The sequence below is a fragment of the Pleurodeles waltl genome, chromosome 6 (genome assembly GCF_031143425.1).
Source record: "Pleurodeles waltl isolate 20211129_DDA chromosome 6, aPleWal1.hap1.20221129, whole genome shotgun sequence".
Taxonomy (NCBI): Eukaryota; Metazoa; Chordata; class Amphibia; order Caudata; family Salamandridae; genus Pleurodeles; species Pleurodeles waltl.
Genome location: NC_090445.1, coordinates 357166457 through 357192335, shown reverse-complemented (window position 1 = coordinate 357192335; position 25879 = coordinate 357166457). Strand labels below are relative to the sequence as shown.

Below are 25879 nucleotides of genomic sequence, written 5' to 3'. Positions count from 1 at the left end.
TTTGATTAATTCTGCATTTCGTCCATCATTTGTGTTTGTTTGCTGTTTTCTCAGACTATGTAAGTGTATCAGGATGCACACAAAGTCTGTAGCAACAGAACTACAAACAGAGGTACTTGAAATGGAAGATAACGCAAACCAATTTTATTTGTTAAAATATAGCACTGTTTTATCAACGTTTGAATCTCTGACCTAGCCCAGATGTAGACAAACACTGAGAAAACAAGCCACATTTATGGAGTCGCCATGGTTTTTGCAAAACTGATGTGTCTGGCATCATCCACGACAATAATAATTGAAAAAATGATTAAAACTGAACTATTTTTGTTCTTAAGAACTGATTGACATAATTGTCCCCAACACTTAATAGGACCTACTTAATTTGTGTATGCACTTGTGAAATGGCAGCTACAGCGAGGTTTGCCAATGGCTAAAGAGACTGACCCGCCGACCCACACTATATGGTACAGTGATCAGAAGTTGAATGATATAACAGACCAATGAATAAAGGGGGCTGACAGAAATCTTCTGACCATTATTCAGTCTTTTGAGGTAGGAAACAGGTGGTGGAAGGAATCATCACGCACCAGGCAGTATACTATTGCGAAAGCCATCACTACTTGCCTCTTTCAATTTGGGTATAGTACTGTTCATAACCCAGGTCGTCAATTTACGCCAATACTGTGTTCAAAAGCGAATTCGTGCAGGGATCCTCAATGAGGGCGTGCATCCGCCACACACCAATAATTATTAACAGCCAATAAAATTTTAAAAAAATCTCTTAATACGTGTTCAACCATTTCATATAGGAGAGACAGTCAACATCCATCACCTCTTTCAGACGATGGCAGTTTGTTCTAGCCCATTAGCATAGCTGCTTATACTGTAAGCCGAAGTAAGCGATACTAAAATGGGTCACGCTATTTTCTCAGCAAACAATGAAATGACAAGCTGAAATGATTCTGAACAGCATAATATTAATGTGAAAGACGAGTACTAGATGACATACATAGAATAGATCAACAATGTGCGTTAATTCAGGTATTCAGTGAACACGATGAAAGGAAATAGGAGTATTATTTTGAGATTCTGTGAACCATGTTGTCCAGTTAATATAAATCAATAACTGTTAGCCCTGCTGCCAGGACATTAGGGTATAAGCGGTTCCAGGAAAGATGTGTCAGTGTGCTTCAGGGTTAGCTCCTAGCGCACCACCGCTGGCCATTAGAGAAAAGCTTGGGATACCAGTCGCTCAGACTGTTATGAAGCAGAAAGGGGTGAACTTTCTTCATATTAAGATGGAAAATAAACCAACCCTTATTTACGAGACTTAGTTGATGTGGCCATCTGTGGAAGTGAGAACAGTGCCATTTCTTTAAGAAGCCTTTTAAGCAATGTGAGGTGGTGCCTACGGGGGCTGCAGGACATAAAGATCTTGGCGCTGCTATAGGAGACATTGCTCTTCTTCCATATGAGTCCCAGTGTGACAAGGAATGACCAGGTCCAATTTTTTAGAGGTGCAATTTGCCTGTGACTTTTTTAATGATACAGGCCAGTTCTGGAGATCTAAAAGCAGACTGGAGCCCAGATTTTCGAAGGTGGGATGCGAATGCCTGGATGTGCATGCAATTAAGTATTTATTTTGCATATGCAACTGTGCAACAGTACACACACCCCTCATGTATACAGAGCAGACTCGGTAGAGAGGCGCTTTGCAAACTTCATTCATACAGATCAGAAAAACCTCTGGGGACCTTAAGCATGGGTTCCCTGAAAGGCTGGGAGCCCTGCGCCAGAGACTAATTGGCACATGCCTCAAGACGACCATGAAAATGTAGCATCAGCAAGCGATAGAGAATAATAAACTGCCAAAAAACACACAACACATCAGTGATTACAAAACGATCATCAATGTTACAATTCCTCCCAAATGTTGTCAAACCAATGTAACAGTCGAACAGAAACATTAGGCTATGAGCAAATTTTAATCTTGTACAAATATTCCTTACATGCCTTCAGGAAAGCCAAACCTCTTCTGTACTGAACAATGGTAGTTCACGGATAAGACGACCCTTTTCACCATGGACATTCTGGGTCTTAAAAATATTTGTACACTTGCTAGTTTTTTTTTCCTCTCGAAAACGGAAACGTTGCTTGCTAAACACAACAATGCAAGTTGCAGTCACTTTATCGCAAAGAAATCCTTCTCAGACGAATGCATCTAGAACATCAATTAAAGAGCAAACCAAGCCCAAGGCCTAGAAGTCCACGGCACAGAACGCTAAATGGAGCAGACCATCCGAGCAAGAAGTGCCCTTCCAGACTTGTCATCCTATCATCACTGAAGGAGGGAAGTATGCTTTGTGTATCTAAAAGGATAGTTCCGAAAAAAACAGGGCTGACCGAACCCTCTCACCCATCCTTTTGTTGGGGCAACTGTTGGAAGCACGGACATCGTTATAAAGCAACTTCAGCAAAGTTACTTGTCCATGCCTGTACCCAGCCAGTAGGGGTTTGGTAGCAAGAGTACGATTGCGGTTGGCAATGGGCTGCCTCTGATTTACTTTATCCTTAGCACCTCGTTTTTGACGAACTGCCCCGATGAAGCTGGATGGGCACCGTTATCGTGTTTACCCATTCTTTCAAACCATCCATGTTTTACTCTAGAACCCACAGGTAGCGAGCCACATTAATCTGAAAACAGCCAACCTACAATTAAGGTCGTACCTGATGGCAAGGAGGAATATTTCGGTTATCGTTGGTGTAACTCTGACTTCCACCCCAGAGTAGCAATCTTCAGCCAGATCACGAGTCACGAACTCATTCAACTCTGCTTTGAAGATGCCATCGGCAACAAACTGAGGAAAAACAAACATTACTCAAATAAAATTCTCCAGTAACAGGAATGATTTAAGAATGATAATTATGTAGCCCTTGAAATCCCCGACATCAAAACCCAAAACAAGAACGGATCTTTCCAATGTTATCAAAACAATTGGATTGATACAACTTACATTACCATTAAGAGTAACAGTTATTTCTAAACTGCATGCATGCTACCATGGACTCCAGCCTAACACTTGTCCTTCTTGGGTAGACAGCAGAAACCTAGATTAAATCCAGACATCAAAATAAAATGCCAGCGCCAACTGGAGAATGGCCAAGAATAATTTTCATATGGGTTGGTCTAAACTGATGTGGCATGGTGGGCGAAAAACTATGAGTTTGTCAGTGACTGGGATTAATTCAAACCTTCTATTCCTCAAGGTAATGTTGTCGCAGTTAATCTGTCGCCACACTGATAAGAAGGTAAGATTTTTATTTAAAACGTTTATGAGTTTAAGAAGGCTACACCGCTCCCGATAACCCTTGGTAGAACACTGAAGTACATGTAGTTGTAGAACCCACCTCCTCTATTCGCCTACCTTCTGTGCTTTATTCCCGCAAACGTTTTAATGTATCCATATTCTTTGGGATTAACAAACTGCTCGCTTCTATGACATTGCAAACAGGAAGAACTATCTTATTTAGTTAAGGATGTGTGTAAATCACTAGTCATTCTGCCGTCAATGAAATAATGGCACAAAGTAACAAACTACTCTGCATTCATCCGCCCAAGGGGCTTCTAGGTCGATATACCTGGATCTCTTCATACTCTACACTTAAACCCAAGCCTACTGCTGCGCTGGCTGACATTCAGAATCTCAAAACTTACTGCCAAGGGCGTTCTTTCCACATGTCACAAATGACATAATGGCAATTTCCCTTGGCACCAAGAGACAGACATGCAGGCAATTAGAGGATACATCAACAAAAAATCCCAAAAGCACGTATGGCGCATGGTAGACTCAAATCCTTAAGTGAGACAACTGTATGTGGCCATTTAAGTTTTACAAAATGTGGGATAGTCCTTTTGGATGCCAAACAATCTACCAGTTCCAGAAGGTGCAATATCCCCACTTAAATGCCAAAGTAACTGGCTGCGCCAAACCACCTCCAGAATCTCCACCTCAAAATGTCACACTCACTTAACAATACAGCCCTGCAACGCCCTCTCCTCCACTGCCAATTTTGACGGCGATAAGCACTAAATCAAACGAAACAGGGCCCAGGAAAATACTGGAAAAAACTCGTAAAAAAGTGCCTACTCGAATTTTACTCACGGAGTCGCAATTAAAGGGCCTCTAACAAGGATCCACTTGACTGGTCGCAGAAGAAGTTACTTTCTACTTTCAGCACTTTGAATAACGGGTAGGAGACGTGAAGCGCTTAAAACGTTCTTAGGTTACTAACACCGGCCTTTAGACAGACGCTTCTTGGTGGCCCCTTATAATAAATTATACTGCTAGGTTCGTTTCCTCCTATCGGGTACCTAAGCTGGGGACCCAGAAAACCGAATGTGCAGTGTATTCATGAAACGATTCACAAACCTGTTACAAACAAGCATTTGCAATGCAATTGGTCTCTCGTTTGCTCGAGTTAGAGCTACTAGAGTTGTAAATTCCTAACTGAACTTTTCTTGCCACACAAACTGAAAATTAAAAAGTAAAACAGTTGACACAAGTGAGCCGATTCAAAGCGCCGCAGCTGCCATGAGCGTGTGTGAAGGAGAGATGCAAAAGGTAAAGGAACTTCGCTCACAGTCAAAGTTATCGGCAAAAGTACAAATTCATGTAAAAGGGTTGATGGCCAAGGGGGTAACAAAACCGCTCCAAGGAGGGACAAGCATAAAGCATTTACCAATGTAAATGAAGGATTTTTGAAAGGCAAGCCCATGAACGAGTGATAGTGATGGGCCTGCGTTGGGCGTGGTTAAAAACCCAGATCCATACCTACACGTTGCAAAAGCAGCTCTTGCATGCTGCTATGTTCGACCTAAAAACAGAAGTGTGGATGATGCAAATATCTCAATGTGTCGCTTGAGCTGAGCTCATTATACTGCCACCATCAGAGGGTGCAATAAATGTCTCTCATCCACTCAAGTGGCACCTATTGCAGCATGATGTTACAATCAGGGCGGGTAACATAATTATTGCCCAGTACACTCAGAAACGTGTCCATGAATGTAGGTGAAGCTGCTGATTAGCCTGGTGCCTGACCCTAATTCCACGTGACAGATTTTTTTCCACACATGGTAAGCCAGGGCTACCATGCAGCCCAAACTAATGGAAAGGGCTGGCAATTTCCTATCACCTCCATTTCAAACAACAGGTTATTCTCCCTTTCTGACATTTCAAGAGCGGTATTGCTGATACCAAGTTCAGGGGAACCTTACCTAAGCAACTGGCACTACTGCTGAGAATTCGGCTACTCATTACCAAATGTGAACCCACTGGTTAACAATTAAGCAAAATGAAAGCTTAAACACTCTTTAAGTGTGAAGGAATTTGAAACAGGAGGAAAAAAGCTTGTTGTAATCATTATATTAATATGTGGAAGCAGCACAAGTGCTGCACAAGGAACCTGGTATGGATGATGGAAGGCACCAAGTGTTCGTTGGGTACAATTCCTACAGATGTGTCAGCATGGAGCATCTCCTGCTGAATTGGAGCTATATTACAGGCAAGCCACTCACCAACTAACACTTCAGTATCAGTTGGGGTTAGGGACATCTAATAAAGAAGCAGGGCTTTACAGTGAGGCAGGAAAGAGGGAATTGCAGATGGGAGGCGGGATTGGTCAGGGGTCCTTTTAGAGAAACCACATGCTAGGAGCAGTAGGTGTGCCCTTAAATTACATAAATTCAGGGGTGTGCACTGGGGCGTTTTAAGTAATTATGGGTATTATATCTCCTGACAGTTGCATTACCCACTTTAATGGTGGGTGAAACCTGAGGGCGCTGGTGTACGCTGTAAAAGGCAATGTCCACCTGGCTGATGTAGGTACTGTCAGACTCATACTAAACACCCCAGGCATTACTAGGGACCTGGTGGGTGGCTCATAGAAGAGTAAGGCTGAGCAACAGGAGGGGAGTTTCTTTGCGGGCACTCTCAAACTAGTGGGGTGCTCTGGTCAAAGAGAGCCTAGCGATATAGGGGGACTTCCAATGGCTGTATAACCACTGGCAGCATGGCGGAGACAGCACTGTTAAACTGCATCAATAACACAGAAGGGCGCTGGTAGGCCATTGGCAAGGAAAAAGTTGCCATGACAGTGGTCCTTGGGAGGCCTAACAGCTGGGACACTGAGAGAGGCAATGGAGAGAGCCAAATGAGATAGTCGAAAATCAGACACAGCACTTGCAGCCGGGGCATGGCTAGAAAGGGCCTCGGATATCACACATCGGTAGCAAGGGAAGCCTAGAAGCTGCTGCACAAAATGAAAGGGGCCTTCACCACCTATGAATGGGCAGACACTGGTATTGGATGGTGCTGTTAAAAATTATATATGGTGTTGCAAAAGTGCCTTAAGACTGGGGTCACTGATTTATGACTGTATGATTGATTTATGCTGATGTTCTTGTATGATTTATTGCAATGATCGATTACTGTCATGATATATGACCATCTCATGATTTATGACTTAACTTTATAATAAACTGCGAACTTTTACCTCCACTGAGGGACCCCGATTCCCGTTTAAAAAAGGGCAGGTGTAGGGGAGAGATGGTCAAAGGCCCAGTAGGACCAGGTTGCATGTCTGGGGTGGGTTGAAGAGCGGGCCATAGAGGCGAAGCCGGAGCATAAATGATTGCAGCTAAAATGCCCGTTGGCTCCAAGGTGTACAGGCATAAACAAGGGGAAATAAGGGGAGTGGGGGTGGAAGAAAAAAGCATACACACCCAGTCCCTTTCCCTTTGGCAGGTAGCTGTTTCTTGGTGCTGAAAAATCTGCACCCAGGATGTGTCAGGGGTCCTTTTAAAGGAACCAATACTTCGAGGAGGGCATGACCCCCTCTGTTAGAAATGGGATCTTTAGTTGGCAGTCGGTTTGCACCCTGTCTAAGTAGGGTCCCTCACTCTAGTCAGGATAAGGAAGATACTCGCTCAGATAACCCCTGCTCACCCCCTTGGTAGCTTAGCACGTGCAGTCAGGCTTATCTCAGAAACAATATGAAAAGCATTTGCACATAACACACAGTAATAAATGAAAACTCTACAAAAGGACACCACACCAGTTTTAGAAAATAAAAGCAATATTTATCTATATAAAACAAGTCCAAATATGATAAAAAAATCCAACGCACAGTAATAAAAAAATGAATTCGGCAAGATTTACTCAAAGATACAGTTCCCTGAAGTCGATAGCTCCACCTGGGACTATCACGGCGTTGTGATCAACAAAACCAACAGTTCAGGCCAGCCATGGTGTCGCAGGCCAGTTACGGTGTCGGGAAGACCCGCAAAACAGTACCGTTGGAATTGAAGGGCATCGTGATCGTCGCGGTGAGCTTCGGAGAGAGCCGTCACTTGATGTCGCCTTGTCAGTTCCGGAATCGCAGCGGGAGTCTTTGCACCCTTGAAGTCACACACGTTGCAGAGCGAACTCCGGCTGAGGAAGTCAGGTGTGCTTCGTTGTGAAGTGGGATGGTGCGACGTGCAGTGCCCACAGGTCACGGTGAAGGCAGCGGCTCAGTGATGGCATCCAGCGGTGTCAGTGAGACCAGGGCTGTGGTGTGAAGCAGGGCAGTGCAACGTGCGGTGTCACCAGGTCATGGTGCAGGCAGTGGCGTTGTAATTGCTGAACCACTGTCATCGGCAGGCCCAAGCCGACGGTGCGGGACAGGACAGTGCTTTGTGACCCTCATGAGCGGTGTCAACAGGTCACGGTGTAGGCAGGGGTGCCTAGGGAAGACACTGGAATTTATGGTGCTGGCTTGCAGATCCTTCAACACTTCCCAGAGGTGGTGCAAGTGGTCCTCCCAGCTGGAGCTGAACACCGCTATGTTGTCAAGGTAGGCTGCACTGAACTTTTCAAGCCCAGCCAGTACCTGATTGACCAACCTTTGGAAGGTGGCAGGGGTGTTGTTCAACCCAAAGAGCATGACTTGGAACTGGAAGTGCCCCTCTGGTGTTGAGAACCCAGATCTCTCCTTGGCCCCCTCGGTTAAGGTAATCTGCCATTACCAAAATGTTAAATCATATGTGCTGAGGAACTTTACTGCCCCCAACCAATCAATGAGCTCATCAGCTCTGGGGATGGGCGTCTGTTTTGGTCACGGCATTGAGCCCCCGGTAGTCAACACAGAACCAAAGTTCTGGTGTGGCACCAGGTGCAGCAGGCTTGGGTACCAAAACTTCTGGGTTGAGCCAAGGGCTGCTGGAGCACGCAATCACCCCTAAAGTCAACATCTTGGAGATCTCCTCCTTCATGCTGGCCTTTACTCAGTCAGCTAAACTGTAAACCTTGTTTTTCCAAGGCAGGCTGTCCCCAGTGTCCACATCATGCATGCATAGATGGGTGACACTTGGAGTGAGTGAGAACACAGTGGGAAAGTGTCCCAGTAACTGGCGACACTCACTCTGCTGTTCTAGAGTCAGAGAAGGGGACTCTTCTACTAACCCATCCTGCTCCTTTGCAGACAGTAGATCACGGAGAGGTTCACTCTCCTCTTCCGCCCCATTGTCTGTAGCCAGAAGAATGATTAACTCAGACCTCTCAAAGTGGGGTTTGAGGAGGTGTCTATGGAGAACCTTCAAGGGGTTCCTTTGAGTCTGCAAGTCCACCAGATACGTGATGTCACTTTTGCACTCCTTCACCTCAAATGGCCCTGACCACCTGTCCTGCAGAGTGCAAGGCTCTTCCGGGGTCCTGACCACCACTTTGTGGTGAGGCTGAAACTCAACCAGAGAGGTATTCTGGTCATACCAGCGTTTTATGCCCTCCTGGCTTGCCTCTAGGTTCTCTTGCGTGAGCTTCCTGAAGCGTGCGGTCTGGTTTCTGAAAGTCAGCATGTAGTTAAATACATCCTGGGGTGGCTTCCTAGGAGCTTGCTCCAAGCCTTCTTTCACCAGACTCAAAGGTCCTCTGACTGGGTGCCCATACAACAGTTCAAAGGGGCTAAAGTCAATCCCCTTCAGTGGTACTTACCAATAGGCAAAGAGAAGGCATGGTAAGAGGACGTCCCACTTACACCTCATGGAGTCTGACAGACCACCAATCATGCCTTTCAGGGTTCGGTTGAATCTCTCAACCAACCGTTACATTGGGGGTGGTAAGGAGTGGTGAATTTGTATTTCACTACACATTCCTCACTCCACATTCCTGCCGCATGGCCTTTATGTACGCAGACATAAAGTTGTTTCCCCGGTCAGATACCACCTCCTTAGGGAAATCCACATGGGTAAAGAACCCCATCAGTGTCCGGGCCACAATGGGCGCCATCACTGTCCTCAGAGGGATAGCTTCCGAGTACTGCGTGGCATGGTCCACCAAGACCAGGATGAAGCTTTTGCCTAGGGCTGTCTTGGGGTCCAGAGGCCCCACTATGTTGCTGCCTACTCGCTCAAAAAGGGTGCTCACGACAGGAAAGGGTTGGAGGAGGGCTTTACATTTCCCTCCACTTTTGCCACTTGCTTGGCAAGTCTCCCGGATCCACAGAACGCATCTGAATGGTTTCTCTTTGGGGCCAATAGAAGTGGATGACAAGCCTTTCAAACCAAATGTCCTGCCAGGAGCACATCATGAGCCAAACCCAGTGGGAGGGCTCTGAAGAGCTGGGGTACCACAGCACATGGGCTGTCCCAGGCTCAGCAGCCTTAGGCTCTCTATACAGGAGATAATTCTCCCAGTAGATCAGGTGATCCTTGGGCTCAGTGCCTGCTGCCTGGTCTTTGGCCTGCTGCCTAAAACCCACAAGAGTAGGGCACACCTTCTGCTCTGAGCAGAACTCCTTCCTGGTGGGACCCCCTTCTTGCTGCCAATGGGTCAGCTCAGGTAGGTCTCCCAGTTCAGCCACTTGTTCCCCTGAAGGTGCTGGGGCGTCCTCCTTGAGGTCACCCTCCTCCCGGACCATGGGAATCTCTGGGGCGGGTTTCCCGCGCCCCTTACCCTTCCTCTTGGCAGTCGCCTAGGCCACAGTTTCAGGCTTCAGGTCTGTCTGATCACCCAGTCTGGCTGCCATGGACTGAGTGGTCACGCATGCCCTCTCTGGCAACCCCAACATCCCCAGGTGTGACCTGAGCTCCACTTCCTTCCAGGCGGAAGTCTCCAGGTTGTTGCCCAGCAGACAGTCAACAGGCATGGTGGGACTCACAGCTACCCTCAAGGAACCTAAGACCCCTCCCCACTCAAAGGGAACCTGCCACACTCCGAGTTGTCCACTGCAACTACTTGGTGGAATACACCAGGGACTATGTGCTCTTCAGACACCAGGTGATACCGGACAGTGGTCACACTGGCTCCAGTATCTCTGAGAGCCTCTACCCTCTGCTCAATGACAGCCACCCACTGCCGGTATTTCTTAGTGCTAATAGGCATTAGGTTTCTCTGGACCATCTCACCGTCCACTAGTGAGACAAGGGTCATCTCTGTGGGATCCCCACACCCACCTGGGACCACCTCCTCCCCAAGCGCTACACTGACCAACCCCTTGGTCTGCCCACCGCTGGGTGGCAGTGTCCACTTTGGACAATTGGGATCTCCCTTTATGCAACCCTCCTGGTCACATGCAAAACACTTATGGTGCCCTGCCTCTGCAGGCTTTCCTAAAGACGCCCATGGTTTCTTATCTCCTTTGGGGGTGGATTTCTTACCCGGGTTACTAGATTGGGGCCCTTTGGAAGGCTCCTTTTGTTTACCCTTGTCCCCCCCACTCTGCTGCTGGGAACCCTGCCCACCTTTGGCAGAATCTCCCCCATATACCTTTTTGTGGACTCTGGTACTCACCCAGGGGTCCGCCTCCATAGGAAGCTTCCTGGGGTCAGTCAGCTTACCATCAGTCAAGTGGTGACGCAGCCCTGCAAAATACAGACTAGACAAGTGCTCCTAAGCAATTACGTTGTACAGTACCCGAGAAAATCTGTCACAATACTGCCCTTAACCCAACCATCCAGTGCTCTGCAAAAAGAATCTACACATTCTAACCATGTCTGGGAATCAGTTTTCTTGCCTAAACTGATCCCGGTACTTGTCAGGAGTGAGACCATACCTAGTGAGAAGGGCCACCTTCATGTCAGCATAGGTGAGGTTGTATCCTTTTCCCAAAGCTAGCAAAGTGTCCCTCTCCTCCTCTGTGAAGTGGTTCCACAATCCTTCCCCCAATTCTTCTCAGGGACCTCATTTATGTGGATGGATGCCTCATATCCCTAAAACCACCTGTGTATGTCATCTCTGTTCTTGTACTCTCTCCCTACGTTCTTAGGAATGTGCACAATTCTGTCTGGCTGCACTGAGGTATTGCAGCCACCATCATTGCTGGACCTGCTCCTCATATCCTGCTCCTTTCTTTAAGTTCATGCTCCAAGAGCATTTTCTTCTCCTCCATTTTCAATCTCTCCAACTCAATCTAGTGCCTCCTGGCTTCTTTTCTGTCCTCCAGCTCATCTGAAGTCAGGCTCTTTCTTAGAACCACCACTGCTGCCTGAACCAGGGGGTACCTCCCCCTGTAGCAACTCCTGCACCCTCAGCATTTCTTCTCCTGGATTTGGGTCCACGGACTCCCCCATTGGATCCACAGACTGCCCACTGGCAGTTCTGTCTGCTACCCAGGTCTTCAGCACCATTTGTAGCTCCTCCTTTTTGGTGAGGCCTCTGACCTGGACTTTGAGGTTTTTACAAACTGCCTTCAGTTCCTTCATGGTATAGGTTTCCAACCTATCCTCCTAAAAAAACAATTCCTGGGAGGCAACTGACAATGCTCCTGACTGAGACATGATGTTGTTGGAGTTCACTTGAACTCAAGATCAAAAATAGGTCAAAGAGAAAAAAAAATCCAAAACAAAAATCTGAATGTGGCACCTAGTGGTCTGCGATATGGTAGTAGTGTACACCAATCACTGTAGGTCAAGTGCAAACGCAAGTCCTATCCTGATCGCTGACAACCAATGTTAGAAATGGGGTCTATAGTTGGCAGTCGGTTTGCACCCTGTCCAAGTAGGAACCCTAATTCTATTCAGGATAAGGAAGTTACCCGCTCAGATAATCCCTGGTCACCCCCTTGGTAGCTTGACACAAGCATTCAGGCTTATCTCAGAACAAATGTGTAAAGCATTTGCACTTAGCACACAGTGATAAATAAAAACACTACAAAAGGACACTACACCAGTTTTAGAAAAATAGCCAACGTTTATCTAGTATATAAAACAAGACCAAATATGATAAAAGTCCAACACTCAGTGATAAAAATATGAATTCTGGAAAATTTACTCAAAGATACAGTTCCTTGAAGTCGATAGCTCCACCTGGGGCTATCATGGCATCATGATCAACAAAACCAACAGTTCAGGCCAGCCACAGCGTTGCGGGCCAGCTACGTTGTCGCGAAGACTCGCAAAACAGTATCTTTGGAAATGCAGGATGTTGAGATCCTCTCAGTGAGCTCCGGAGAGTGGCGTCACTCTAGGTTGTGTTGTCAGGTCTGATGTCGGTGTGGGAGTTGTCGGGCCCTTGAAGTCACAAGCGTTGCAGATGGAACTCCGGGCTGATGAAGTCAGTTGCACTGGCTTGGAAGGAGTCAGGGTTGCAGTGCGAAGTGGGACAATGCGACATGCGGTGCCCACAGGTAACAGTGCAGGCAGCGGCTTGGTGACGGTGTCCAGTGGCATCAGTGACACCAGGGCTGCGGTTTGAATCAGGGCAGTGCAACGTGCAGTGTCACTAGGTCACGGTGCAGGTAGCGGTGTTGATGTTGCTGAAGTGCTGTTGTCGGCAGGTCCAAGCCGGTGGTGCGCGACGGGACGGTGCTTCGTGTACCTCATGAGCGGTGTCCATATGCCACAGTGCAGGCAGTGGCGTCGGTGTCCGCAGGAGCGGCATCGTCGAGAATGCCCAGGTGCATTGCGAGCAGGCGATGCCGGAGTGCGGGGCCCACAGGTCACGGTGTGAGGAGCGGCTCTGTAAAGTCATCCTATAATGGCGTTGGTGAGACTAGGGTCACGGTGGGAAGCGGGGCAGTGTGGCTCCGTGCGGCATCAGCAGGTCACGGCGTAGGCCAGAGGCATTGTTGACGGCGTCACAGTGGTTTTTCTTCTTGAACAGCACAAAACACACAGTTCCCAGTGCTGGTGGAAGTGGAAACTGAAGTCTTTGATATCCCTGAGACTTCCAACAGGAGGCAAGATCTACTCCAAGCCCTTGGAAAACTTTCTCAAGCAGGACACACAGCAAAGATCACCCTTTGCTCTCTTTTCTGGCAAAAGCAGCAACAGCAGGCCAGTCCAGCAAAGCTATATAGCAAACGGGCAGTACTCCTCCAGCTTTTCAGCTCTTCTCCTAGGCAGAGGTTCCTCTTGATTCCAGAAAGATTCTCAAAGTCTGGGGTTTTGGGTCCTGTTTTTCCACCATTTTCTGCTTTCGAAGTTGGCAAACTTCAAAGTAAAGTCTCAAGTGTTTACAAGATCCTTCTTTGTCCAGGAGAGGCCCCAGACACACACCAGGGGGTTGGAGACGGCATTGTGTGAGAGCAGTCACAGTCCTTTCAGGTGTAAGTGAAAACTCCTCCCTCCACTCTAGCTCAGATGGCTCATCATGATATGCAGGCAACACCTCAGCTCCCTTTGTGTCACTGTCTAGAGGAGAGGTGTGAACAGCACAAGTGTCAAACTGACCAAGACGGGGGATCCACAAACAGGCAGAGTCATAGAATGGTTTAACCCCTTTGCTGCCAGGCCTTTCCCCCTCTGGTGGCAGGCCTTTTGTTGTCTACTTGGGACAGTTCACACTTAGACCCTCATAACTTTTTGTCCACATAAGCTACCCATGCCAAATTTGTGTCCTTTTTTCCAACATCCAAGAGATTCTAGACGTACCCAGAGTTTGTGGGTTCCCCTTGGAAAGACCAAGAAATTTGCCAAAATACCTCAAAATTTTTGTTTTTTAAAACTAAATGGAAAAAAGGGCTGCAGAAGAAGGCTTGTGGTTTTTCCCCTGAAAATGGCATCACAAGGGGTTTGAGGTGCTAAAATAACCATCTTCCCAGCTTACAAGAACAGGCAGACTTAAATCAGAAAACTACATTTTTCAGCACAATTTTGGCATTTTACTGAGACATACCCAATTTTTACATTTTTTTCTGCTTTTAGCCTCCTTCTAGTTAGTGACAGAAATGGGTACAAAACCAATGTTGGATCCTGGACAGCTTAACATTTCCAAAAGTAGACAAAATTCTGAATTTAGCAAGGGGTCATTTGTGTAGATCCTACAAGGTTTTCCTACATAAAATGACAGCTGAAATTAAAAACTATTGAAATTGAGCTGAAAAAAATAGCCATTTTTCTTGACGTTTTACTCTGTAACTTTTACCTGCAATGACAGGTTTTTCAAAAGCAACATATTGTTACAGCTGCTGGACTCTTCTGGGTGTGGGAATATACAGGGCTTGTAAGTTCGTCAAGAACTGTAGGTACCCAGAGCAAATAAAAGAGCTGCACCTTTCAATGGGTTTTCATTACATACCGGGTGTGCAGCAATTCATTTGGTTAAATATAATAGGTATCAAGGAAACCTTTGTATTTCCAAAATGGGCACATAGTAAGGTGTTGAAAAGCAGTGGTTATTTGCACATCTCTGAATTCCGGGGTCCCCATACTAGCATATAAATTATAGTGCATTTCTCAAATAGACGTCTTTTTTACACACTGTCTTACAATTGGAATGAAAAAAGTTAGAGAAAGACATAGGGCAATAAAACTTGTTCTGCTATTCTGTGTTCCCCCAAGTCTCCCAATAAAAATGGTATGTCACTTGTGTGGGTAGCCCTAATGCTCATGACAGGAAACGCAACATGGACACATCACATTTTTACATTGAAATCTGACACGTTTTTTGGAAAGTTCCTAGCTGTGGATTTTGGCCTCTAGCTCAGCCAGCACCTAGTTAAACCTACCAAACCTGTGCATTTTTTAATACTAGACACCTACAGGAATCCAAGATGGGGTGAATTGTGGGGCTGTCACTGGGTTCTGTTCCCCAGAATCCTTTGGAAACCTCAGAATTTGGCAAAAAAAAACTTTTTCCTCATATTTCAGTGACAGAAAATTCCTGAATCTGAGAGGAGCCACAAATTTCCTTCCACCCAGCATTCCCCATTGTCTCCAGATAAAAGTGGTACTTCACTTGTGTGGGTAGGCTTAGTGCCTGCGACAGGAAATGCACCAAAACACAACATGGACACATCACATTTTCCCAAAGAAAACAGACCTGTTTTTTGCAAAATGCCCAGCTGTGGACTTTGGCCTCTACCTCAGCCGGCACCTAGGGAAACCTACCAAAGCTGTGCATTTTTCAAAACTAGACAACTAGAGGAATCCAAGATGTGGTGACTTGTGGGGCTTTCACCAGGTTCTGTTACCAGAATCCTTTGCAAACCTCAAAATTAGGCAAAAAAACACTTTTTCCTCATATTTCGGTGACAGAAAGTTCTGGAATCTGAGAGGAGCCACAGATTTTCTTCCACCCAGCATTCCCCCAAGTCTTCGGATAAAAACGGTAACTCACTTGTGTGGGTAGGACTAGTGTCCACGACAGGGAACACCCCAAAACACAACATGTACACATAACATTCTCCCAAAGAAAACTGAAGAGTCTAGCTGTGGATTTTGGCCTCTAGCTCATCCAGTACCTAGGAAAACCTTGCAAACCAGTGGGTAGGCCTAGTGGTCGTGTCAGGAAATGCCCCAAAACACTATGTGGACACATCCAAATTATCAAATACAAAACGACCTGTTTTTGTGGGGGGGGTACACCTGCGTTTTTGGTCCTGGTCTCAGCAGCCATCTAGGGAAACCTACCAAACCCAGATTTTCTGAAAACTAGACACCTGAGGGAGTCCAGGGAGGTGTGACTTGCGTGGATCCCCCAGTGTTTTCTTACCCAGAATCTTCAGCAAACCTCAAATTTATATCAAATTTACTACCACCCAAAGTTACCCTTAGTCTCCTGGTAAAAAAGATACCTCACTTGGGTAGGTTGGCTGAGTGCCTATGACAGGGAAGAGCCAAAAACATGTCGAAAATGAGGGGAAACCAAAACAGGTCCAAAGGGGCAGTTTGGAAAAAAACGTTTTTAGGCTGATAAGTGGAGCAGAATTTTTATTGGTATAGATGCAACAATGCTGGGTGGTAGGAATGTTGTGGGTTCCTGCAGATTCCGGAAGGTTCCAGCACAAAAATGTGGGAAAAATGTGTTATTTGCAGCAAAGTTGGAGGTTTGCAGGGCATTGTGGGTAAGACAATAGTGTGGTGTGAATATGAAGCACACCACCCTGGACTCACCCAGATGTTTACTTTTCAGAGGTGTCTAGATCTCATAGATTTTTCTACATGGCAGCGTCCCAAAGTCCAAAAACTGCATCCCTCACCCATCCAAGTGCGATGATTTTGGGAGTTAGCCCAAAAGTAAAACCAAAACCAAAACAACCAAATGTCCTCTTGCTTGTCATGGGATAAGATGTTTTAGTGTGAGGGGGGAGAGCTGAAAGATTGTTACCCCCTTCAGTTGGGGTGGGGGCATAACCATGCCCATACTGGTTGGTAGCCACCAGCCCACTATTATTATTTTTTAGTAGGCTTTCTGCACCCACGGGAAGTGGATCTGGGGTAATTGCCCCATATGCCCACTGGTGGGCAGAACAACTTTGTCCCCATTTATTTGGGGTATGGGTATGCCACACCCCCACCCTCTTTTTAAAAAAAAAAAAATCTTCCTCTGGTGGGCTCTCTGCCCCCCCCCCCCGCCCGGGCAGATGGGCCTTACAAAAAATAGGCAGATCTGCCCCCAAATGGGGCAGAGATGGCCAACAGCAATGTGCTCCCATGGAAGGGATCCTTGCCCAAGGGGCTCCCCTCCAAACAAAACACACACACATAACAATCCCTGGTGCCTTAGTGGTTTCTGCCCCCTGGGGGCAGATCAGACTAATAGAAATAAGCCGATCTCCCTTTAATGTGGGCAGAAATGGCCTAAAATAGTATTGCCCCCCAGGGGAGTGACCCTTGCCTAAGGGGTCGCTCCCCGTCTGGAAAGCAATGTTAAATAAAAAATCCCTGGTGCCTAGTGGTTTCTGCCTCCCTTGGGGGCAGACCAGCCTAATTACAATAGGCCGATCTGCCCCCAAGGGGCCAGAAGTGGCCTAAAATAAATTTGTCCCCCAGGGGAGCGACCATTGTCTAAGGGGTTGCTCCCCTTACGTGAAATTGGCACAAAAAAAAATCCCTGGTGCCTACGTGGTTTCTGCCCCCCTGGGGTCAGATCGGTCTAATAGAAATAGGCTAATCTGCCCCCAAGGTGGGCAGAAATGGCCCAAAATAGAATTGCCCCCCAGGGGAGTGACCCTTACCTAAGGGGTTGCTGCCCATCTGTAAAAATAAAAATGAAAAATAAATCCCTAGTGCCTAGTGGTTTCTGCCTCACTTGGGAGCAGATCAGCCTAATTAAAATAGGTTGATCTGCCCCCAATGGGGGCAGAAATGGTCTAAAATAAATGTGCCCCCCAGGGGAGCGACCCTTGTCTAATGGATTGCTCCCCTTGCGTCAAACTGACAAAAAAAAAATCTCTGGTGTCTAGTGGTTTCTGCCCCCTGGGGGCAGATTGGCCTAAACAAAATAGGCTGATCTGCCCCCAAAGGGGAGCAAAAATGGCCTAAAAATAATTTGCCCCTAGGGAGCGACTCTTGCATAAGGAGTCGTTCCCCTCCTGTAAAAAAATTACAAAGTAAACATTCCCTGGGGTGTAAGGGTTTCTTCCCCCCCGGGGGTACATCAGCCTAATTACAGTAGGCCGATCTGCCCCTGGGGGGCAGAAAGGGCCTTAAACATGTTTTCTGCCTCGGTAGCAGCCTTTGCCCAAGGGGCCGCTCCCCTTATGGATAAATAAATTTTTTAAAAAAAACCTCCCTTGTGTCTAGTGGGCATTTCTGCAGTCCGATGGCATCACGATCATGCTGCAGAAATGATCACAGAGGCAAGAAAAGAAAGGAAAGGCATTTCCTTTCATGCCTCTGCCTGCCCCCACTTCCCAGTCAGAAGAGAAATGCTTTGCATTTCTCTTCCAATCGCGCTAGAATCTGAGCTTCCAGCGCGATGGGAGCTGACCTCTGATGAGGTCAGCACGCTATTGCACACTGACATCATCAGACGTCACGGGCGGGGTGCGGGGGTGAAAGGGGAAGAAATTCCCCTTCCATCCCTGATGGGAGGTGTGGGTGGGAGGCCCACGGGGGAGAGCACAAGTGCTCCCCCCATGGGCCGGGTGCAGGACGAGCTGGTCTCATCCTCAGCACACGGCGACTGTGTCCGATAGCGAGAGCTGCTTGCCCTGGGCACCCAGAGGGTTAAGCAAGAAAATGCCTACTTTCTAAAAGTGGCATTTTCAAACTCACAATCTAAAAACAACTTCACTAAAAGATTTCATTTAAAATTGTGAGTTCAGAGACCCCAAACTCCATATTTCTATCTGTCCTCAAAGGGAATCTGCGCTTTAAAGTTATTTAAAGGCAGCCCCCATGTTAACCTATGAGGGAGACAGGCCTTGAAACAGTAAACCCAAATTTGGCAGTAATTTACTGATAGGGCATATAAAACACACCAGTACATGTCCTACCTTTTAAATACACTGCACCCTGCCCATGGGGCTACCCAGGGCCTAGCTTAGGGGTGTCTTACATGTGCCAAAAAGAAAGGTTTGGGCCTGGCAAGTGGAAACACATGCCAGGTCGAATTGGCAGTTTAAAACTGAACACACCGGCACTGCAGTGGCAGGTCTGAGCCTCGTTTGCAGGGCTACTTATGTGGGTGGCACAATCAGTGCTGCAGGACCACTAGTAGTATTAGATTTACAGGTCCTTGGCATCTCTGGTGCACTTTACAAGGGACTTACCAGTAAATCAAATATGCCAATTATGGATAAACCAATCAAAGGTATAATTTACCTAGGGAGAACTTGCACTTTAGCACTGATCAGCAGTGGTACAGTGCACAGAGACAGTAAACCAGCAAAAACAGAGTTCAGTAAACCATGAAAATAGGAGGTCAGAAAGCAAAAAGAAAGGGGTGACACACCAAAAAGCTGCCAGGTCTAACACCCTCTAAAAGCGTAAAAGACTGAAACCAGTGGTCAACAGTCAATTGCTGATTACAAATGTTGTCCCACCCATCCACACACACCCACAACACAGCGGGCATCACAGCAGCTGTGCACAGCGGGGTGGAAGAGTTCAACTACAGTTCGCATTAGGAAACAGTGTCAATAATACATATGTGCAGCTAGTAGGCTGTCAAAAGGATTTGGGTTGACAACGGAGAGAGCCAGAGGGGACAGTTGCAAAGCTGGCACAGCGGAGATGGCACTGTTAAACTGTATCAATAACAAATAAGGGTGTCCGTTACGCTATTGGAAAGGAAAGAGTTGCCATAACAGTGGTCATGGGAGGCCTGATGGTTGGGAAACTGAGACACTGAGAGGGGCCATGGAGAGAGCAAGATGGGATAGTCACAAAGCAGGCACAGCAGTTGCAGCCCAAGCACAGCCGGAAAGGGCCTCGGATGTCACACATCGGTGGCAAGAGAAGACAATAAGCTGCTGTGCTCAACCCCAGGGGCCTTCACAATCTGCGTATGGACAGGAAACGGTGTTGGATGGCGCTATCAAAGATGATTTATGGTGTTGTCAAACTGGCTTAAGACTGGGATCACTGATTTATAACTGCATGATTGATTTATGGTGACATTCCCTCATGATTTATTGCACATATCAATGATCAATTATTGTCATAATTTATGATCATCTTAAGACTTATGACATAACATTTTAATAAACTGTGACCTTTTACCTACACGAGGGACTCTGACTCCCTTTTAAAGAAGAGCAGGTGGAGGTGAGGGATGGTCAAGAGCCGGGTAGGACCAGATAGCTTGTCTAGGGCAGCGTAAAGCAAATGCTGTGTTAGGCGCCTAGAAGACAGTATGGAACACAATTAAACCCCCTTAAAGCACACTTTTTTAACCTGTGAAGCTTTGTCCAGGTAATGGTAGTTCTGAACAAGGAAAATGCAAGTGTTATGGTGAGTTATGTTGTGTGAATATGAACCCCATTAACCTGTGGCTAGTGGCTAGAATTCAAAGGTGACTTCATAGTTTATTTTGAGGAAACCAGCAGCACCTGTTTGCTAAAATACCTAAGTGAACTGTGAACATTCGTCATGCAAACTTAACAGGGTCTGCAAAAAGTAACTGCAACTTACACTTCTTAAAATATTGGATTTAGCATGCTTGGGACTTCATTAATAGTTGACATTTCCTGTTCCAGGGTTCATAAAATATGCAGTTTACAGCATGGTTAAAAATAATAAAACAACAGAAAGTCTGTAATAAATATGTAGTGTTTACGAACAGGACAAAACGCTGTTACAGTTAAGAGTGCCATGAATGCTTGTCTATAAGCTGCACACCAACACCAAACAACCAAGGTCATTCACACTGAGGAAGACTCAACACAACAACAGAACTTTCCTCAGCAGTAGCATGGAGCTGCAAGTGCATCCCACAGAGCCTGGGGGGCACAAAGAAATCAGAAAATGCGTACATTTCAATGTAAAAACACATCACATTGTCCTCATGGAGATCCTCAAACGAGTTAAACCACTGTGCACCTGCTGCAGCCAGCCAACTTCTACAGCTGGCATGACTTGAGGGAGCAAGCATTGACAAAGCCATAAGATACACCTCTATAATGCAAGGACTTGGCAGTTGGCTTTTCCAATGTTTGTCTGTAAAGTATTGTTTAAAAAAACTAATCACATCACTTATGATATTTCAAAACTGTACATTGACTCCATGTTTTCAATCTTTTCACATAGCATGGTTTATTTTTCAAGTACTTTTCACTCATGACAGCTTGCCCAGTCTTAACTTACTTTCCACAAGTTCCAGCAGTCCTCTGCAGTAGTCCAAGGTGCAGATGTGTGGGCCTCATGAGAAATGTCATGCTAAATGCAACTTCTGTCTCAGATGTCATCTGAGGTAGTGAAGCAGTTAACTCCAACTTGTGCTTTTGTGCAATATGTGAAACGTAGGAGGTAAATGAAAACAACTCTTTAAGTCTACTCTTCGGCTATACCCTAGCAAAAATATCCTTGTTGCTGTGTTTTTGCAGTCAAGCTGGAAGGGCAGTGAGCAACAAAGTATGGATAACAATTGGAGATGGAAGCAGCTCACCAAGGAGAAAGCTTAAAACCATATGCTCTTTCACGGAGTGCTCAGTTAAAAAAGAAACAATGTAATTATCTAAATGTGGGTAGCAAAATAATACAAGTCAGCTAATCAGAAAGGCAATAATGGGGTTGTACTCCAGGGGAGGGACAAACACAAGAATAGGAAGGCAAAGTATTGAAAAAGAAGTACAGAAATAAGAGTGACATTAAAGCCAAACATTAGTAATCAATGGACAGGCTGTAAATCCAATGTAAGCTCATAGTAATTCTTTCACAACCAGACATCCTGTGTCACTGGTAGGGAAGTCCTAAAAATGAATGCATTGTACAAAACAGTAGGAGATGTCACATAAGAGCCAGCGATGTCAATGTTGGAATTATAAAATACGACTTGAATCCCAGTCTCAGCTCAACATCGTGTAATTCTGGGCAACCAACACCCTGTTATTCGGGTCAAATCTCTTAATCTACTATGCCTACAAAATGTGTAACATAATATGATTCTCATGTAAAACTTTCCAATGCCCTTGGGCTTGTCACACTATACAAAAAACAAGAACACACATCGGCAGGCAAGTGAAGCTTATTTATGATTAACAATTTATTTAGCGACAGTCCCCTAGTCCACATGTGTTTTTGTAAAACACTTTTTATTGAAGGAAGAAGCTAAGGATAAAAATAAACCTAAAGTCTCCTTCCTTGTAAACAATCACATTAATAAACATTGTGAAAAACCTACAATATGCTTTCAAAATAACTCCAATATTGGAGATGTTTAAACAAAACTCTTCTAGCACTGTGTATTTGCACACACAAACCTATCACAGGTCTGGAATGCCCCTGCTCTCTTTCACTCCCAAGGGGATGCACTCATGCCTGCTTCAGGCAGTCTGAAATGCCCCTTATTCTCTTTCACCATGAAGAGGTTGCACGCACACCTGCTACAGGCAATCAATGAATTCTGGTACCAAGAACGGTGACTTCATATTCGGCCAATGCTAATGACTGGTTGGCTTAGTACATCAGGTTAAAAATATTGGGGGTTATTACAACTTTGGAGGAGGTGTTAATCCGTCCCAAAAGTGACGGTAAAGTGACGGATATACCACCAGCCGTATTACGAGTTCCATAGGATTTAATGGACTCGTAATACAGCTGGTGGTATATCCGTCACTTAACCGTCACTTTTGGGACGGATTAACACCTCCTCCAAAGTTGTAATAACCCCCATTATTTTCTATTTCTCTGATAGTACCTCTACTTCCTCAACAGGTGTATTTCAGAGATATTGTAATATTTCAATTGTCTTGTGTGTGTCTTGTGACAGCATGAGGTGCACACAGCTATGTTAGCATGTTTAGATTTAGGGCCTGATTCTAACTCTGGCGGGCGGCGGAGGCCGCCCGGCAGAGTTCCCCCCTCCAGAATACCGCACCACGGTCATTAGACCGCTGCGGTTATTCTGTGTTTTCCACTGGGCTGGCCAGCCCAGTGGAAAACAACCTTGGGAAGGTACGACGGGTGCAATTGCATCCGTCGCAAATTTCAGTGTCTGCATAGCGGGGGCCCGGAGACCGCCGGTTTTCCTCTTCTGACCGCGGCCAAACCGCCGCAGTCAGAATGCCCTGCGGGGCACCGCCAGCCTGTTGGCGGATCTCCCGCCAACCCTGGCCCCGGCGGTCCATGACCGCCGGGGTCAGAATGACCCCCTTAATGTTCAGCTGGCATTCCACGTTCGGGTCAGTTGTAGTGGTGATCAGGTTATTGATGGCTGGCTGCGGCTTTGGATGGATGTGGACCTGGTCGTGGACTCTCCTTACTTCGGCCCTCAATAAAGTGATATTAAACTAGTCTCTTGATTTCAGATATTTTTATACACAACATATTTGACACCAAGGAAAAAATACTTCAAAGGAGCTCACTGACTACGCCTTTCTTCTAGTCTCATCCATGATTCTACCATGGTGTGAATTTTTATGTAGCCGTTCACAGAGCTGCGCTGTTTTGGAGTACCTCAGCGGTGAGGCCCATCCCAGATCCAGGCACCTGTGGTGTACCTCTGGCATGTTTTGGGGTTGTTGATTGTAAAGGAGTTTCCGCATATCAGAATTCACATGCATGTGGCTTGAATGTTGCAGAGCTCACTGCACTGTGCACGTGCCATTTACAGAGCTTGCACACGTACAAAAAACTGCAGTTCAAGCCCACCCTACCATGGAAATTATGTCTTTAGACGTGAAGGCGGCCATCTTGCGGGGAGAGACTCACCTATATCTAATAGTCGACTTGCCAACTTGTTCAGCCTGACGCGTGCATTCAAAACCCTTCATTTCATACACTGAGATGAGCACAGACAATATCGGTGACAGGCATCCTTCAGTAAAACAGCCTGTCATGGCAACTAAACTCATTAACTCCTATTGGTGACAGGCACACCTTTCAACCTCATTAGGTACTGCACCTTGTATAACTTGTTTCATTTTTTCTCTTTCTTCTTCAAATTTTATTCTACTTATGTACACGTCAGTTTTTCAACATACTAACTGACTTTATTTTCAAGTTTCAAACAAGTGTTGCTAACTACCTTGCCTACTTGATTTAGGTGTTTTATAGAAAGCAACTTAGCTGAATCTATACTATACTATGCCAATGCCAAATATTCAGCAGTACTATCAATTGACATAATTTTTACAGAACCCAGGGAAGCCCCAGTTGATTGGAAATATTAGTTTCACAGTTTTTAAAATCATTCAATCGTCATTAAGGCCACAAAATTTGATCCCAAAAGAAAAATGGCACTTCTTTACAGTCTCCTAGGTCATGAGGGGCAGCACATTTTTGATACCTTACCTGAACTACATGCCCCACCAGATTCCTTTGGCACGTGGAATGAGTACGCTCAAGGAGTGGCAAGATTGTCATATATATTTTCTGAAAAACCAAGTGTTATACCGAAGCGATTACACTTTTTTAAAAGCAAACAAGGTATTGAAGAGTCCGTTGAGAGAAGTACATATCAGGTCTAAGGAAACTAGCTTGTACTTGCAATTTTAGGTTCACTCTTGACAATTACATCAGGGATCATTTTTTTAAAGCTGTGCATTAAAAAATACAAGAGCATTTGTTAAGTTGAGGGGATCCCACTCTTAATGAAGTCATTGATATCGCTAAGGGGATAAAAAGAAGCATTGTCTCAAGTGATTTGATTACTATTGAAATCTGATCACAAAGCCTGTCGTCTATAGACATCTCTGGAGGTGAAGTCTGCATGGCTGCTGTTTATGCAAAGAATAAAAGAGTAACACCTAAACTACAGAAGAACATGAGTATATGTTACTGTAGTAGGTCTAAAACCTACTCAGCAAACAGTTCCACATATCCTGCTGTCTACAAAAGATGCAATAAATGCAACAAAATAGGATATTTCCAAGGAGTATATAAAAGTTCTAAAGTACAGTCCAGAGATAATAAAATTGAGTTTGACACCAAACAATGCACCAATGATTTTTCTAAAGTTGTGCTGACAGTTACTACTGAGAATTCTGTTACAGACACAGTTCAAAAACCTTTGTGTCCAGCACAAATTGGTGATTATTCCTCAACCATGATGGCTGACTCTGGGACATCAATTTCAATTATTTCAGTACTGTTGTACAAACACGTATGGAAAAAAGTATTTGAACTATTTCTGATGTTATCCCCAAAGAATTAGAGGAACAGCATATACAAATGATGGGGTACTTTGTCGACCTTCTGACTTGCTTAGGTAGGATAATTTATGTAACAGTGATGGGGAGAAGCATTATTGTTTGGAAGGACCACACTAGACTGAGTATAATGCTAATTTCCAGGTTCTGATAACCTGGTTGTATTCTCTGATACTCATGTGTTGTTTATTGAAGCTGATGATAAGTTATCAGTGAACGATGCTATTAGCAAATGTCCACAGGTATTTTCTGAAACAATAGGTAACATTATCAAAAGCATTAAAGAAAACTCTAATCCTTCTGTACACAAAGTGAGACTGGTTCCATTGACTGTAAGGCATGAACTGAAGAATTTGTTAGAAAAACTGTGTTCTGAAGAAGTTAAAAAAACAATTAAATCATCAGAGTGAATAAGCCCAGTGGTTAATGTTAGGTAAAAAATGGAGAGATCCACTTATGTTTTGATCTACACTCATTAAACGATATCATTATAGTTGACTGTTATTCGCTACCCAAAGTACAAGAATTATTATCCAATTTGGGTGGTTCAAACGTTTTTTTCTCTACTTGACCTCAAATTGGCATATGATCAGAGCCCACTTGCAGTAGATCTTATCACCTCTACTACTCCATTTGGTGCTTACAATTTTCTAAGTATGCCTTTTGGACTGGCCTTGCAGAAGCATGTTCCAAAAATGTACGGACACCATTTTGGCTGGAATTCCTGGGGCTCAAGCTTTTCCAGATGGCGGTTTCATTTTTGGTGAATGTACCAGAGAACACAATTTAATTCTGGAAAAAATACTAAGAACATTTGCAGATGTAGACATTACCTCAAGGAAGGAGAAAAACACATTTCTGGTCAATC

At 45.4% G+C, this 25879-nt stretch overlaps 2 non-coding genes across 2 annotated transcripts; both read right to left on the bottom strand.

Annotated features, from left to right (window-relative positions):
* Positions 1 to 782: 782 nt before the first annotated feature.
* Positions 783 to 918, bottom strand: LOC138302290 (small nucleolar RNA SNORA29). The gene has a single exon (XR_011205377.1). It is a non-coding gene; the product is annotated as a small nucleolar RNA SNORA29 (small nucleolar RNA).
* Positions 919 to 2202: 1284 nt separating this feature from the next.
* LOC138302272 (small nucleolar RNA SNORD15) lies at positions 2203 to 2347 on the bottom strand. The gene has a single exon (XR_011205360.1). It is a non-coding gene; the product is annotated as a small nucleolar RNA SNORD15 (small nucleolar RNA).
* Positions 2348 to 25879: the final 23532 nt, after the last annotated feature.